At 52.7% G+C, this 13,804-nt stretch overlaps 1 protein-coding gene across 7 annotated transcripts in view; it reads right to left on the bottom strand.

Moving 5' to 3' along the window:
- SCMH1 (Scm polycomb group protein homolog 1) overlaps positions 1-5,208 on the bottom strand; it is a 70,188-nt gene extending 64,980 nt beyond the window's left edge. For 2 of the 7 annotated variants that reach the window (XM_082777527.1, XM_082777528.1), the window contains exon 1: positions 5,094-5,159. The gene's annotated coding sequence lies outside the window, so the exon portion shown is untranslated. Of the gene's footprint in view, positions 1-5,093 lie in introns of all 7 variants that reach the window. The other 5 variants (XM_082777523.1, XM_082777525.1, XR_014318950.1 and 2 more) reach the window with 4 other exon arrangements.
- Positions 5,209-13,804: the final 8,596 nt, after the last annotated feature.

Genomic DNA, 13,804 nt, shown 5'->3' with positions numbered 1-13,804 from the left:
CTTGCAGAGGCACCACGGGACTCCCTCATGCAGGCAGTGTACAAGGCAGCCGGGAGATGTGACAAACAGCACCGCTTACACCGTGCCCATCCGTGGTGGGCTGGAGTGATGCCAGTTTTCTGACCTGCACGGCACCCCACGAAAACCAAACTGAGAGAAACAGCACAAGCCTCCTGCTGCAGCTCCTGCAGGGATGCAGTCCTTGCTGGAAAGCAGCTGTTCTTCATAGCAGGACCTTTCCCCAGAGCCAAACGTCAGCAGCACACAGGGGGAAGCCAGAGGCATTGCTCCACGTCCACCCTCAGCATGCCTGACCAAACTGCACGAAGCATAGCTCCCGCAGCACCTGGACCAACCTCGCTCCCCTGACGAGGAAGGGACCCGACGCAGCCTCTGGCACAACGCTGGCAGAGCCGAGGCGGGGTAGAAGTTGTCTTTTTCTCAATGGGCAAAAGCGGCGTTTCACAAATTTCCACTGGCATCTACTCCTACGGTTTCCGTTGTTAAAAACAAAACCAAGCCGCGGGGAGGTTTCTGGGCTGTTCGCATTGTGTCAGCCTGGAACACACAGCTGCAGCTGGGTAACTGGGAGCACATCGGCTGGGGGAGGTATCTCCAGGAGGAGGTGGGCTTCTGGCTGGTGCTAATACTGTTTGATTTACAGCACACACACACAAAAAAAATCTGAGCGAGAAATGGAGCACGGTGTATGTATTTCAGAGGCACAAGCACAGTGCCAGGGAAAACAACGAGCCCTGTGCTGAACTCTCACACCAGCTCCCTCGTGCTGGCAATGGCCATTTTGACTCAGCTCCAGCCTCCTCACCACCACCGAGCAGCTTCCAGCCAGACAGGGGAGCCGCAAGGACAACTTCCCACTCCCGATGAAGTCAGATCTCAGGAAGAAAAGATCCGGTGGGCTCATCTGCAGCACTGTAGGACATCACCGACCTGCATGGCCTCTGGGATGAGGCTGCCATGCAAATAGCAGCGGCAGCAGAACAGGATGGTCATCTTTTCCTTCCATTCACGGCCAAATCCTTGAACTTTTGCTCAGGATGAGTCTGCATTAAACCACAAGACTATGCAAAAGGAAAGCTGAGGCATATATTCTGCTCAAATCCCTGTTACAGCCACAGAAACATTTGGTAGGTGTCTGAAGGAACCCTGCTGGCTGCAATGCCATATATCATGGCATCTAAATCTGCCAGAGGTCATCTGTCAGAAACCTTTGTAAAAGAGCTCAGCACTGTGCTGTTCTTTTAAAGTAATTTAAGGCAGAGAGAGATTGCTAGGAATTAAAGTTTTCAGCACAAGGCAGGCAGCAGGGATGCCTCTGCTCTGAACTCTCCTTCAGCTTGGTGGCACTTCAGTGGCTTGACACTGCCAGCTCAGGCCACTAGACATGAATGAGTCTCCTTTGATCCATGAACAAGCCTAGCAAAAACTGGTGATAAAGAGACAGAAGACCTCACGTGCTTCCCACTACTTTCAGATTTGCATTATCACTTCAAACACTGAGCAAGAATTTAGGGAAGTCTTCACAGTGAGATATTTCTTAAGCTTGGAAATAAAGGAGTTCTTTATGAATACATTAAAAAACACACAACACCTTGCCTTTAGAACTAGGTCCTGCCATCTTTGGGATAAAACATTGCTCACGTCCCATGGCTTGGAGTGCACATGCTGCACCAGGGTGTACGGCAGGGGTGAAGGAGGTTCGGAGTTACAGTCTCATTGCACCCAGAGACTTCTTGTGGGGATGTTTTTTACCTTGAGATGTTTCTGACTTATGTAGGAGATTAACAACCTTGCAAAAGAAGGTGGGAGCTGCAGCTACTGCTCTGTCCTCAGCGCGTCTTGCTTCATTTCCCATGGACCTCTCCTGGTCATCTTATGGGGAAAGCTTTTAAACAGAAACGGGCAACTCAACGACTCAAAATCCGCTTGTCCCATTGCAAACTGAATTTCAATTTCAGTTTCAGTCAAGAAAAAAGAGAGACAGGGGGCTAGATGCAAGCATAATGGCTTTAAGGGAACCAAACATGCCGCGTTTTAACTTACACCAGCAGTGAGCCCACACTGCTAACATGCTACTCCAGATTTTGCAAATAGGAGTTTGCAGAGCAAGCCAAGTCTTTTGCCACAAACAGCACAGTTCAGCGTGCAAATATGCAAACATCTGATCTGCCTTCCTTTTGCATGTAATGGTACTTAGACATACCTGAAATGCGATAGTTTGGGCCCACTCATTATTACTGCTCCACAGAAGCTCAGCTAATACAGTCCTGCTTAGCCCAGCCTGACCACAGCATCACATGAAAAGCACGGATCGACAGCGGAGCGCAGAGAAGGGCAGAGATCAGCAGAGCAGAAAACAAGTCCATATGAAAAGAGAATAGAAAGGGAGCTACATCAGCTTAGGAAGAGAGAGCAAAGTCTTTGAATACTTCGAATATAGCTGCAGAGATGTTGGGAGTACAGTGTTCTCCACGTGCCCTGCTGACCATAAAAGCAGGAACAGGCTTAAAGTACAATACGGAGATTTATCTTAAACAGCATCAAAATCTCTCTAATAGCAAGGATGCTTGAGCGTTGCACCTGTACAGGATGCGCGACGGCCAGCAGGAAAAGCCTTAAAGGAAGAAACGTTAACCAGGAGGGGTTTTAGATCTGTACCTGATCTTACTCTGAATTGGGAAAGAACTACGTGATCCCCTGAGGTTCTCTCTGGGCACACTGTGCCTGAGGCTATGACACAAAGCGTTATGGATTCCTTTAAATTAAATATAAGGCAAGGACACAACCCCTGGAGCACTGACACCCTAGTTTGAAATACTGCCAGTTGATGAATAATATCAGCATTTTACACCCTAACATCACCTTTCATTTAAAGACACCAAATGTGCTGCAAAATTCATCAAGGTTCCAGGCAAGTGACTCAGAGTTAAATATTGCTAAAATTTTATACACAGGAAAAACAAGGTAGAGGAGACAGACTGACCTGAACTGAGGCTCAAAACTTGCAGGGATGCCACTCACATGCCTGCTCTAGATTCTACATCTACTTTCTCTTAATTAGCTAATCACCTGATTTATTTAATACCAAATATTTGACTAAAAAGTGGATTATCAAGACACAGATCTGTCATTTCCTAAGATGTAAATGCTAAAGCAGGAGCGCCTTGGGTCAACGTCTGTCTCTCAAAACAAATCACACTTCAACCTTTACTAAAATAAAGATCTGAAATAGCACAGCCGTGTGTATTTCCATCTCGCCCACTGTAAAAGCCTCTTCCTATTTCTGTCTGCATTTTCATACCATCTACTGGGCAGACCCTGAACTACCCGACCACGCAGCACAGACCCTCACAGCAGCTCGTCCCAAGCGCCGGCTGCCCACAGGCTGGGCTCCGTTCCCTACAGCAGCGCCGAGTCACCAGCTGCTGCTGGTGACAGCTCTGAAGCACAAGGGAGGTATGAAACTATCACCCTGTATGCCAAATATTTCCAGAATGTGTGCTGGGACACCTCACCCTGGCCAGCTAACGTCCGAGAGCAACACCTGAAAGGGAAGAGGCCGGCAGAGAGGAGGCGAGGAGGCAGCTGTCCCTCTGCCAGCAGCTCGGCACAGGCAGCCGCACGCCGTTACTCCAGCAATTGAAGTGATACGGGAGAGCGTTTTCCCCAATATTACTGGCTGCTGGAGAGGAGCTGCCACATGGCTGTTCTCAGCCACTCAGAGCACAGTGTTTACTATAAACAACAACAGTAAACAGAAATGGAGCCAAAAATCAAAGCTGGGTACCCTGGAGCTGGGTCTCTGCTTTCTTATTTTATCCACGGAGATAATTAAGTTCAGTATAGAGCTGCTGAACCTAAAACGGCCAAGGCCAAAGCCGATGTTACTGAGCATACCCAAAATACAGGCCACGGACTTGGATTTATTATCTCTACCTTCAGTCATCAAGACTTCAAACTGCTGCCACGGTTTTACACCGGAGCTTCAAAGAGCGTGTGGATTGAACCTGAGCAACGTGCGGTAGAAGCCAGCCTGCCACTGTATTTATTTTTAAACATCTTACTATGCATGAAAAGCTCGATTTTGCTCGAATTCCAGCTCCGCTCAAACCCTTGGTTCAGAGGGGCTACGAAGGAGAAGCAGATGCTCCCCCGGAGACAGTAATTGTGGGATATCTCTGGCCAGTCCCTGGGACTGCCCTTCAGCCCTCGCCAGCAGCGTCCCAGGGGCAGGTTTGTGCGCGATGCCCACTCCTGCTCCCAGCTCTGTCCTTGTCCATCCCCGCACCACGGGCTCGCTGCTGTCGTCCAGGGCTTGCGGCCAGGGTCAGGCAGCACCGCGGGCTGGCAGCGGGAGCCTGCGGCACCTCCGGCAGCACGTTCCCGTGTCCCCGCTCCCTTTTCATACCCGGGGTGTCAGCGGGCAGCACACAGCACCAGGGCGGGCCAGGGGCTCGGGCAGCCTGCTGAAAGCACTCACGGGCCGTCGGGGGCCGACGCGAGGCATCGCAAAGCGCTGCGGGAACAGCTCGGGACCCGAATCCCCCTGCACTTAACGGGGCCCCCTCGCCCAGCCCTGCCCGGAGCCAGCTCAGGGGGCGCAACAAAGCCCCGAGCTCCCGGGGCTGCTCCGCGGGCAGCCGGCTCCGGGCCCGACAAGGGCACCGCAGCCCCCGCGGCCCGGGGCAGGAGCGGGGCCGGGCCCCCAAGGGCACCAACAGGTGGCGGCGGGGCCGGGCAGGGCCGGGCCGGGCCGGGCAGCGCGGGGCGGGCCGGGCCGGAGCGCTGCCAGCCCGGGGCGCTGCGGGCCAGGCGGCGGCCGGGCCGCGCTGACAGCCGGGCTCCGCTCCGCGCTGCTCCGCGCCGGGCCGGGCCGCGCCTCCCGGGCTGCCCCCGCGGGCGGCGTTGGGGCCGCGCTGCCTTCGCCCACCCCGCGGGCAGCGCCGTGCCCGGAGCCCCGCGGGCGGTGCCGGCCGGGCCGTGCCCAGCGCCACGCCTCCCGGCCGGGCCGAGCCGAGCCGGGCCGGGCCGGGCCGGGCCGCGCCGTACCCGTCCCCCGCCGCCCCCCTCACCTGCGCGGCCGCCGGGCGCTGCTGCTCAGTCCCTCGCCGCCGCCATGTTTCCGATGCGCAGTGAAGGCGGGGAGCGGGGGAGGGAGCGCGGCGGCCGCCGGCCCGGCCCGGCCCAGCGCCGCCCCCTGCCGCCGGGACAGCGCCGCGCGGGGGCTGCGGGGCCGCGGGGGGCCCGGCCCGGCCCGGCCCGGCCCGCACGGAGGGGAGGCCCCCGGCGGGGCCCGGCCCTGCGCGGCCTCCGCTGCCTCCCCCCTGCTCCCCGTGCCCCGGGCCAGCTGTACGCAGGTGTTGGCCGGGCCCGGGGCCTGACCCCCGGCTCTCCCCTCGGCCCCCCGCGGACACGCCGCGGCTGTGGGGGGCTGCGGGGCACCCGCGGGGACCTCGCGTCCTAACCCGGCCGTGGGACGAGCGGGAGAGGGACCCCAGGGGCCGCCGCGCTCCCCTTCGCCAGCTGGAGCCATGCTTCTGTCCAGCCTGCTGCTGCTTCGTGGCGGTGCTTGGAGATGTGTCCCGCACATAGCTCACACCCGGACAGTGGTGCCGTTGGATAAGGGGCATCCCGTTCCCCCCACACCCTCAAACTTTCTCGCTGGGCCCCCAGATGCCCCCTGGCCTCCTGTCCCAACCAGGCTCTCGTTGCAGGTGGGGACACCACAGAGGGATCCCAGCGCCCCAAACCTCCCTGCCCCCAGCCGGAGGGCACCTCAAGCCACCGCTGTACTCAGTGCAGAGAGCGCAGAATATGGTACGGAAGGTGCTCAGCACTTTCATGGCATCCTTCACGGCTTGCAGACCAACCCTTGTGCAAGCCAACCCCCACCAGAGGTGGACGTGCCCTGTCCTGCAGTGCAAGCAGAGCCTACACAGCGTACCCTGAACCATCCCCTAGCATCCCTCAGCTAGAGAAAACTCAGTCCGACACACGGCTATTCTAAGGGCCACCTTTGTCCTCTTTCCCCCTGTGCACCAACACAGCCACAGCCACCTCTACCCACAGCAGAGCCCCCCACCCGCTCACCCCTGCCTCTGTCCTGTCCCCAGGTCTCCGTGCCCCACAGGGTGGGCAGGCAGCAGAAGCCCCGGTGCAGCCAGAAGTCAGCAGTACACGGTGGTCCTGGAGCCAGGTTCCCAGCTGAGGGTGCCATTTCCCCCTTGTTCTGCACAAATGTTCTGGCTGCTGGATTGGCCATGCTGAGGACCCTGCTTCCATTGCAAGATACTGCAACTGAACAAAGCCATTCATCTTAATTATCAACTAGATCGTGCTGCAGCTAGTTACAGAGCAAGAGATTGTGTCCTCTCTCTGTGTGCTGGCTTGCCTGAAAAATACCAACACCTATATTGCATTCTGGAGATCCAGTTATCTTCAGAGCTGCTCGAGTCAATGGTCAGTGAGTGTAAAGGACTGCTGCTGGGTAATTGTGACTTCTCACAATACAGATATTTCACTGAGAATATGGAGACATCACTTTGGAGTGACTCATGGACATATGTGACAAGCCTTCTCAGGAAAAAAGCACCTGAATGCTTTCCAAAGTGACATGTAGTGACATGACGAACATCTGAGTCTCTCCCTGACTGTTCTCTTGTGCTGTGGGATTACATGGAAACTCATGAATTTTAGCTCAAAACCAAAGCAAAAGATCAGAAGGAAGCACCCTTGGTGTAGACAGGGCCTGGCTGTGTTTGGAAAGGTTGTGCCTGATAGAGCTCTGCCCAGTGAGGAGACACTGTCCTCAGGGAGAGCTCTCTTGTGCCTGAGACTAGAATTACCCACCCCTGTCTGTCAGGTATCATGTCCCACAGCTTAAGGCCAGTTAACACTTGAAACAGCTGGGACACAGCTGGAGCCAGCACACTAGGAGAAAGTGAGACTAAGGCAGAGGGTAGGTTCATCATTGCCTGAACCACAGCAAGTGCTCTGCAGCCTACTGGGATGGGATGGGATGGGATGGGATGGGATGGGAAGCAGGTTGCTGCTACGTTGGCAGCAGGGATGTGAGTGCCCCTGGGAATGTGCGGTTGTCAGCGTGCATTTTCAGCCAAAGGATTTGGCCAAACCTTCTGCCAGGCAGTATGACCTCTGCCCTGCTGCAGTGCAGTGTCAGCAACCTGCTCCTCACCCGGGCACTAGTCCTGGCAGCCCCAAAGGCTTCCTGCTGGTAGCTTTATCATGTGCAGCAAAGGGAAGATGAAGCCATTTACTGCTTTCTGTCAAATCTGTGATGCTCTTTGTCCTGGTCTGGAAGCCACGCTGATGCTGAGCAGAGAGGAACCCAGTAAAAAGCCAGGGTCTGTGGTGGTGCAGAGTGAGGGGGAATCGTCACACCGCTGCCCCCGGGGGCACCCTTGCAGGAAGGTGTGAACTGTCTTGGCCCACTCGTTGTGCTCTTCTCTTTTCCTTTGAGGCAGCTAATGCCATTCCCTGCCTTGTGAAGGCTGCAGGTAGAACTGGATGGCTGACCTCCAACTAGTGGAGGCAAGAGACAACACAACGGAGGTGCTAATGCTGTCCTGTCTCAAATGCTGGCTCGGTCCAGCCTCTGCAAGGTTTAGGATCCTGCCCAAGGCCAAAAGAGCTTCTGGCTGGCCAGTAGCTAACTCCTGGGGTCCTGCAACTAATTCATAGCTCTTCTATCCCCTTCTCAAAGAAAGAAAGGAAAAAAAAAAAAAAAAAAAAAAAAAAAAAGGGGCTGGTATCCCCATAACAAAATACAACCTGTATTTGCCTGCTTCTCCCCCCACAAAAAAATGGCAAATAAGGATATACACTTCTCCAAACAGGGCAGGATTTCTAAGGTCAGGGGAGAAAACTCTTCTAGAGAGAGTTGTTCCAGAACTGCTGTTGGGAAGTTTCTCATGCTCTTTTCTGAAGCCTTTTCCACAACTGCTGAAGATGAGCAGTGGACTGAAAAGCCTGTTCCTAAAATTTTCCCACTGAGGGAATGGGCACTTGGAAATGCTGGTGAGTGTTTTTGTTTTAACCAATACACAGAGTACTGTGTCACGGCAGTACAGCACAGGGATATGTTCCTTTCCATATCGGGCTTCACGGTGCTCCCTGTCAACATGGCATCTGAGCACCTTCCGTATAAAATCAGAAGTATCAGTGCTCCTCATGGGTTTCATCAGCTCTGGTATTTCCTCATTTCTACAATAATCAGGATTTCATGAATGGAATAAATGCGCAAGAGCTAAGGGCTGCAAGATGGAGGCAGGAGAGAAATTTCCCCATTGACTTTAATTTGGAATTAGCAGCAGCAGAGTTCTGAAGGATTTACATATGACATCCATATGAGCACCACAGGAATTCAGTTTGATTAATATTACAATGGAAATGAGCTGCAGAAACGGTTTGCCATTTATTATGAAGTGTTGCCAAAAAAGCTCCAGCACATTTGCAGTCTGCTTTGGGCCAGCTCCTGGAGGCTGCCAGCATCACCAACAACTGAGGATGGGCACTGATGTCCTAGTGCCTGTGGTGCTGGACTCGCTGGTGGCAGCAGCTTCTGAGAGAGAGGATGTATGTTAATGTAGCACAATAAAGAAGAAGAAATACATCTGCTGTCTGCGCTTCTCCCCTCTCCTCCTCCCTCGTTAGTGCCTCTCAGCTCTCTGGGACCAACTTTCCTAACAGGCTGGTTCCACTCTGCTGAACTTGAGTCTGGCATGGATGATAAAAATATAGACCATATTCTGCTAGAAAAAAACAAACAAACAAATGTTGGTGTCTCGTGGTTCATGACCTTATTTTCCGGAATCTGGTATTTAATAAAAAGTTGAATACAGGGCACAGGGAAGGAAATCTAAGGAAACATGTGCAGTGCTATCCTGGCTGTCCTGATTCATTGCTCAACCTGACAGCTCCCTCCAGGAGGGGAGGAGATCCCCCAGGCCTCAGAAGGGCAGAAGGAGAGGTTATTTACAGAGCAACAGGCAGCAGCAGGTCACCCTGCAGCACCTCCTGTGCATCCTCCTTCCCAAAGCAGGCTCATACTGAGAGCAGCCATTGAATTTCACTAGGGTTAAATTTTCCCAAAAGGGTCTGGGTTTGCTCTGAAGGCATCACGGGACAAGGAATCATCTTTGCGATCACAAGGAAACTCATCTGGTGGTGTGAAATTGCCTGGCATCCTGTTCAGGCGTCTGTGGGCAGTTCTGCCTCTCCTTGCCAGATTACAGAGAGACCTTTACAAGAAGGCTGCACACTGCAAACCCACCCCTTTCGATCTCCTTCTGAGGCAAAACAGTGAATTTCCTTATTATGGCACATTTCTCTTTCTCCCATTTCTGATGTCTCCTTTCCTGCCTTGCCCACAGCCTTTAAAAAAGGTGGACACTGAGCCTGGGTGCCAAGGTCCGTGTCACCGCGCCACGCTCGGGGCTCACACCTCCTCTTCCCACCCGCTCCTGGCTGGCACAGTGCCCACGCCTTGCACCCTGTGCTTGGGGCTTGCCTGGTTTGTACCTGTCGTTACTGTGATATCAAACTAGCCAGCCCAAAATTATTTGATTTCCTGCTTTTGCAGTGGCTCCGCATCAGCACCCTTCTGATCTCAAAAAAAGAGTAGTTCAAAAGCCCTCTGTGTACCTCTCTCACCTCTTTGGGAGTTATTCTGTTTGGGCACTCCAGGACTAAGTGTAAAGATAAGTCTGTTTTGAGCATATGTTGTTTAAACCTTTCGGCTAATAGCAGGCTTGCAAGTACCTCACCAGCCTTACATATTACAAGAAAAAAAGATCCGGTTTCTGCATAAGCAGAACTTTGAAAGTTATTGAACACCTGATCTGCTACCTCTATTAATAAATTCTGCATCTATTAAGGAACTCATATGCGTTTGAATTCCCTTGTTCCGGCCTTATTTTAAACACTTCCTACTGTTGCTCTTTAATCCCACCAGCCACAAACACTCCATTTAATACCCTGTTTGCACCCTTCACAAATTACTGCACGTCTTAACCCGAGCAAACCCCGCACCCTCCCATTGGGACTCGAGCATCGTCTTTGCCCCACACACAGGAGAGCGATGCTCTGCCCCGGGACACACCCAGCTGCGGGGGCCGTGCTCAGCGGGGCAGCTGCCAGCTTGCATTGGGGCAGGGCCGGGAGGAAGGCAGGGCATTTTCTCCCATTTTTTCCCATCTGTCATTTTCCCCCAAACAATGCTTGCTTTGCTTTTCAAGTTGTCGTGGAAAATTTCAAGCAAAAGATTCTTCTTTTCAGAATTGTAACTATCTATGGGAATGAGGAAACAGTTCAGGTTGTTGATTCAATTTAATCCATCTTTTCTTTAACCGCTCTTCATATTTATGGCATGTCTTAAATTTAGGGCCATCTTGCACTCATTTAACCTGGAGAGGATGTTTAGATTACATGTTGGGAAGAATTTCTTCATGGAAAGGGTGGGTAGGCATTGGAACAGGTTGCTCAGGGCAGTGGCGGAGTCGCCATTCCTGGGGATATTTAAGAAATGTGTGGATGTAGTGCTTAGGGATGTGGCTTTGTGCTGGACTTGGTCGTCTTAGCTGATGGTTGGACTCGATGATATTATGCACCTTTTCCAACTGCAATGGATCTATGATGCTATGACTTCATATTTTTTTGTGTTTGTTTGCCATTACTGCTATTTGACACATACCTATTGATTTGAGATCATCAATTTGCTGGTTTTTATTTGTTTATTATTTATTTATTTTCCCCACTCTTCCCATGGGATGGGATAGGATTCCTGCTGTTGCTCTGCTCCCAGAATTGATATCACCCAGAGTATCTCAGGAAAGTCCCTCCAGGAAGCCCCCATCTCCGTACAATTTTCTGGCCAGGTTTTTCCTCCCCTGGCACTCAGCCAGTAGCTTGCAGCTCCTTCAAAGCCACAAGCCCCAGCAGTGCTGGCTGGGGTCACCCCTTGTGCCTTTAGCTCCAGCCAGGGAATGGTGACAGCCGACAGCCGATAACCAGCAGCCCCGTCCTGTTCTGAGCACAGCATTTGTGTTGGTGCCTTCCTGCTCTCCACACAATAGAGTATTCCCTTCAGAATACAGGAGTTTGTTCATTATTTTACATTAATTTAAAGAATACAGGACCAACAAACCAGAATGTAGGCTCCGCAGTGGCTGAAGGTTTTGCGCGCCTTTTTGGGAAGCTTTTCTTTGTAAATCTGGCAGCGTTCACCCACGTCCTGCCCCAGCCCCGCTGGGTGTCCTTGGAGACGCTGTCACTTTGCAGTGAGCGGGGCGCAGGCGCGGTGTCTGATAACGCAGAATGTTTTTGAATCAATGTGCTGGAAAGCCTCAGCCTGGGGCTCTCAGGGGAATTAGCTGGGAAGCTGGCTGAGTCATGAATGGTGAGATTTAGCAAGTCTCGAAAACTTGGAGAATCCCAAGACACTGGGGGATTACAAAATCATCGTGATGGTTTGAGAAAGGAAAGCCACGAACCCAGATCAAACAGCGGGAAGAATAATTTGAGTTTCTATGGCTAAGTGTTGGCTAAACACTGTAATTAATGGCTTTTGGCATGGAAAGTCAGCCTTGCTAGACAAAGTCCTGGTCTTTGCTGTGAGAGACTGGGGCTGGTCAAAGCATCCGTGCAGGCCCATGCAGTTTTCAGCAGGAGCCTTGGCAGCACCATGCAGACTGGCAGAGTACAGGTCAATGTGAAACAGTCCCACCAAGAAAATCAGTAAATGCTTCGAACTGGCAATGTAAGCGAGGGATAACAGGCTATGTTAGCTGTCTCTGGCTTCGTGATAGGTCTCCTCACCATCACCAGCTCCTTGAGATGAAGGGTGATGCTGCTCCTGCTGGACTGGAAACTGGAAGCAGAGAGCAATGTGGTCATTTTATTAAAGATGAAGAGGACAACCACAAAATCTATGGTAATGTCTGCAGATGACACTAGGACCAAGCAGGACGGGTCACTGCTACTAAATGATCAGGTTTGTTGGTTTAAACAGTCACAGCCCAGCTGCTGTGTTTGAAGAGGCATCCGCAGGACCACACCTGGGAGCCAGGAGCGCATGCTCCTTGGAGCAGGAGATCCTGTCTCACAAAGCATCATTCAGAACGGATTGAGAGTCATTGTGTGCATCCACGTGATGTTGGATGTATGAAAGGGGAGTAGCAAGAAGTCAGGAGTGACCTAGATCCTTCACACTGCATCAGAAAAGCTATTACAGGAACACCGCAGCAGCTCTGCTGTCAGCCTCTGACGAAGCTTGCAGGAGCAAAAAAAAGGGATGGAAGAAATCTACAAAAGTCTTCCAGGGGCTGAAAAGCATCCTTCTGACTCAAGGTCAAGGAGCTCTTCACACGACACAGCAAGCTGAAGGATCTTCACCGTGAGGTGCCCCTCTCACTGGCGAGCAGCTGGCTGGTGCGGTGTGATGCGGGGGCTGCAATAGGAGCAGGGCGATGCAGAGCAGGAACAGCCACCAGTGCCCAGGGTGGCCTGGCCAGGGCCTGGAGCCAGGCATCTCCCTATTGCAGTGGTCTGAGTGATGTTTGGGGGCTTACCACTTCATTGCTGACCCTGGTGGAAAGCGGGAATTCTTGCACTATAGCAGCAATTGTATTTAAACACCTTGCTCTGAGCTTCTGCTTTTATCTGCAGAAAGACCTATCATGCCCGGGGGGTCATCTTTGTAGATCCCACCCGATCTGGTGGCCCTGATGGTCCCTTTTTGCTGGTCCCTTTCTACTGGTCCCTGCCCGTGGCAGGGGGGTTGGAACCAGGTGATATTTAAGGTCCCTTCCAAGCCAAACCTTTCTATGATTTATGAAATATTGAGCCTCGCCGCTGTCTTTGGGCTTAGTGGAGCATATTGGGGTGAGACCATGACCTTTGTCAGATAGAAGTTGCAATAACTGGTCTCTAATAGCTATGCTGACTTTAAGGTTTGCAGTCCCTTGGTGGGTGGAATAGCTGCTCAGCCATTTACCTCTAAGTCCCTCTAATTAAATAAAATGGTTTGCCGTTTTCATGGAGTGTGTCACCCAGGCTGGCAGATCTCAGCCACTTTTCCTGCTTTGCTGCAGCAGCGCTGGGTCCTGCTGTGGGTAAATTCCGTAACTGATGATGATGGAAAAGCAGGGGCCAGTCCTGCGGGACTACCAGCACTGCCCTCCCTGTGCTGGGAAGCCCTGCCTGCATGCACCTTGCTCCTGCAGCACCAGTGGTGCGGCAGCAGTGCACCGCTGAGCCTGCCCCCACACTGCATCGATATCTGGTAACCTCTTCTAGCCCAAGTCTGCCTTTTCCTTGTCACCGCTTGTGACAGATCCTCAGATGTGTGCTCCACTTGTAGCTGGTTAGGAAAAATTGCTTCAGTGAGTTAATTTGTGCAATTTGTTCATTCGGGTTACTGCCAGGCGGCTGGGCTCTGCGGGGACACAGCTCTGGGCTGGCAGCCAGGGGCGTGGGGGCTCCTGGGCCAGGCTCGTAGGGGTGTTTTCCAGGGCACCACATCATTTTCTGCAAGAAATGCTACGTGCTTATTTCCTGCCCATCTATATTTATTAGGATGCAGAGATTACGTTAAGGGGGGGGGGGGGGGGGGGGGTGTTCCTCTGCAATGCTGCTTGCAAATGGTGTACAGGAAGGGTTCAGGACATGAACTCGTTGTGAATCAGGCTGTGCAGTGTGGCGATGGAGCAGTTTTGCCTTTATAAGTGGACCGCCTGCCCTGGCTGCTGCCTGCTGTGTACCCCCT

The sequence above is a fragment of the Aythya marila genome (genome assembly GCF_965140915.1).
Source record: "Aythya marila genome assembly, chromosome: 22".
In the NCBI taxonomy this organism is placed as follows: Eukaryota; Metazoa; Chordata; class Aves; order Anseriformes; family Anatidae; genus Aythya; species Aythya marila.
Note: the sequence above shows the minus strand (reverse complement) of the source record. Positions and strands in the feature narration are given on the sequence as shown.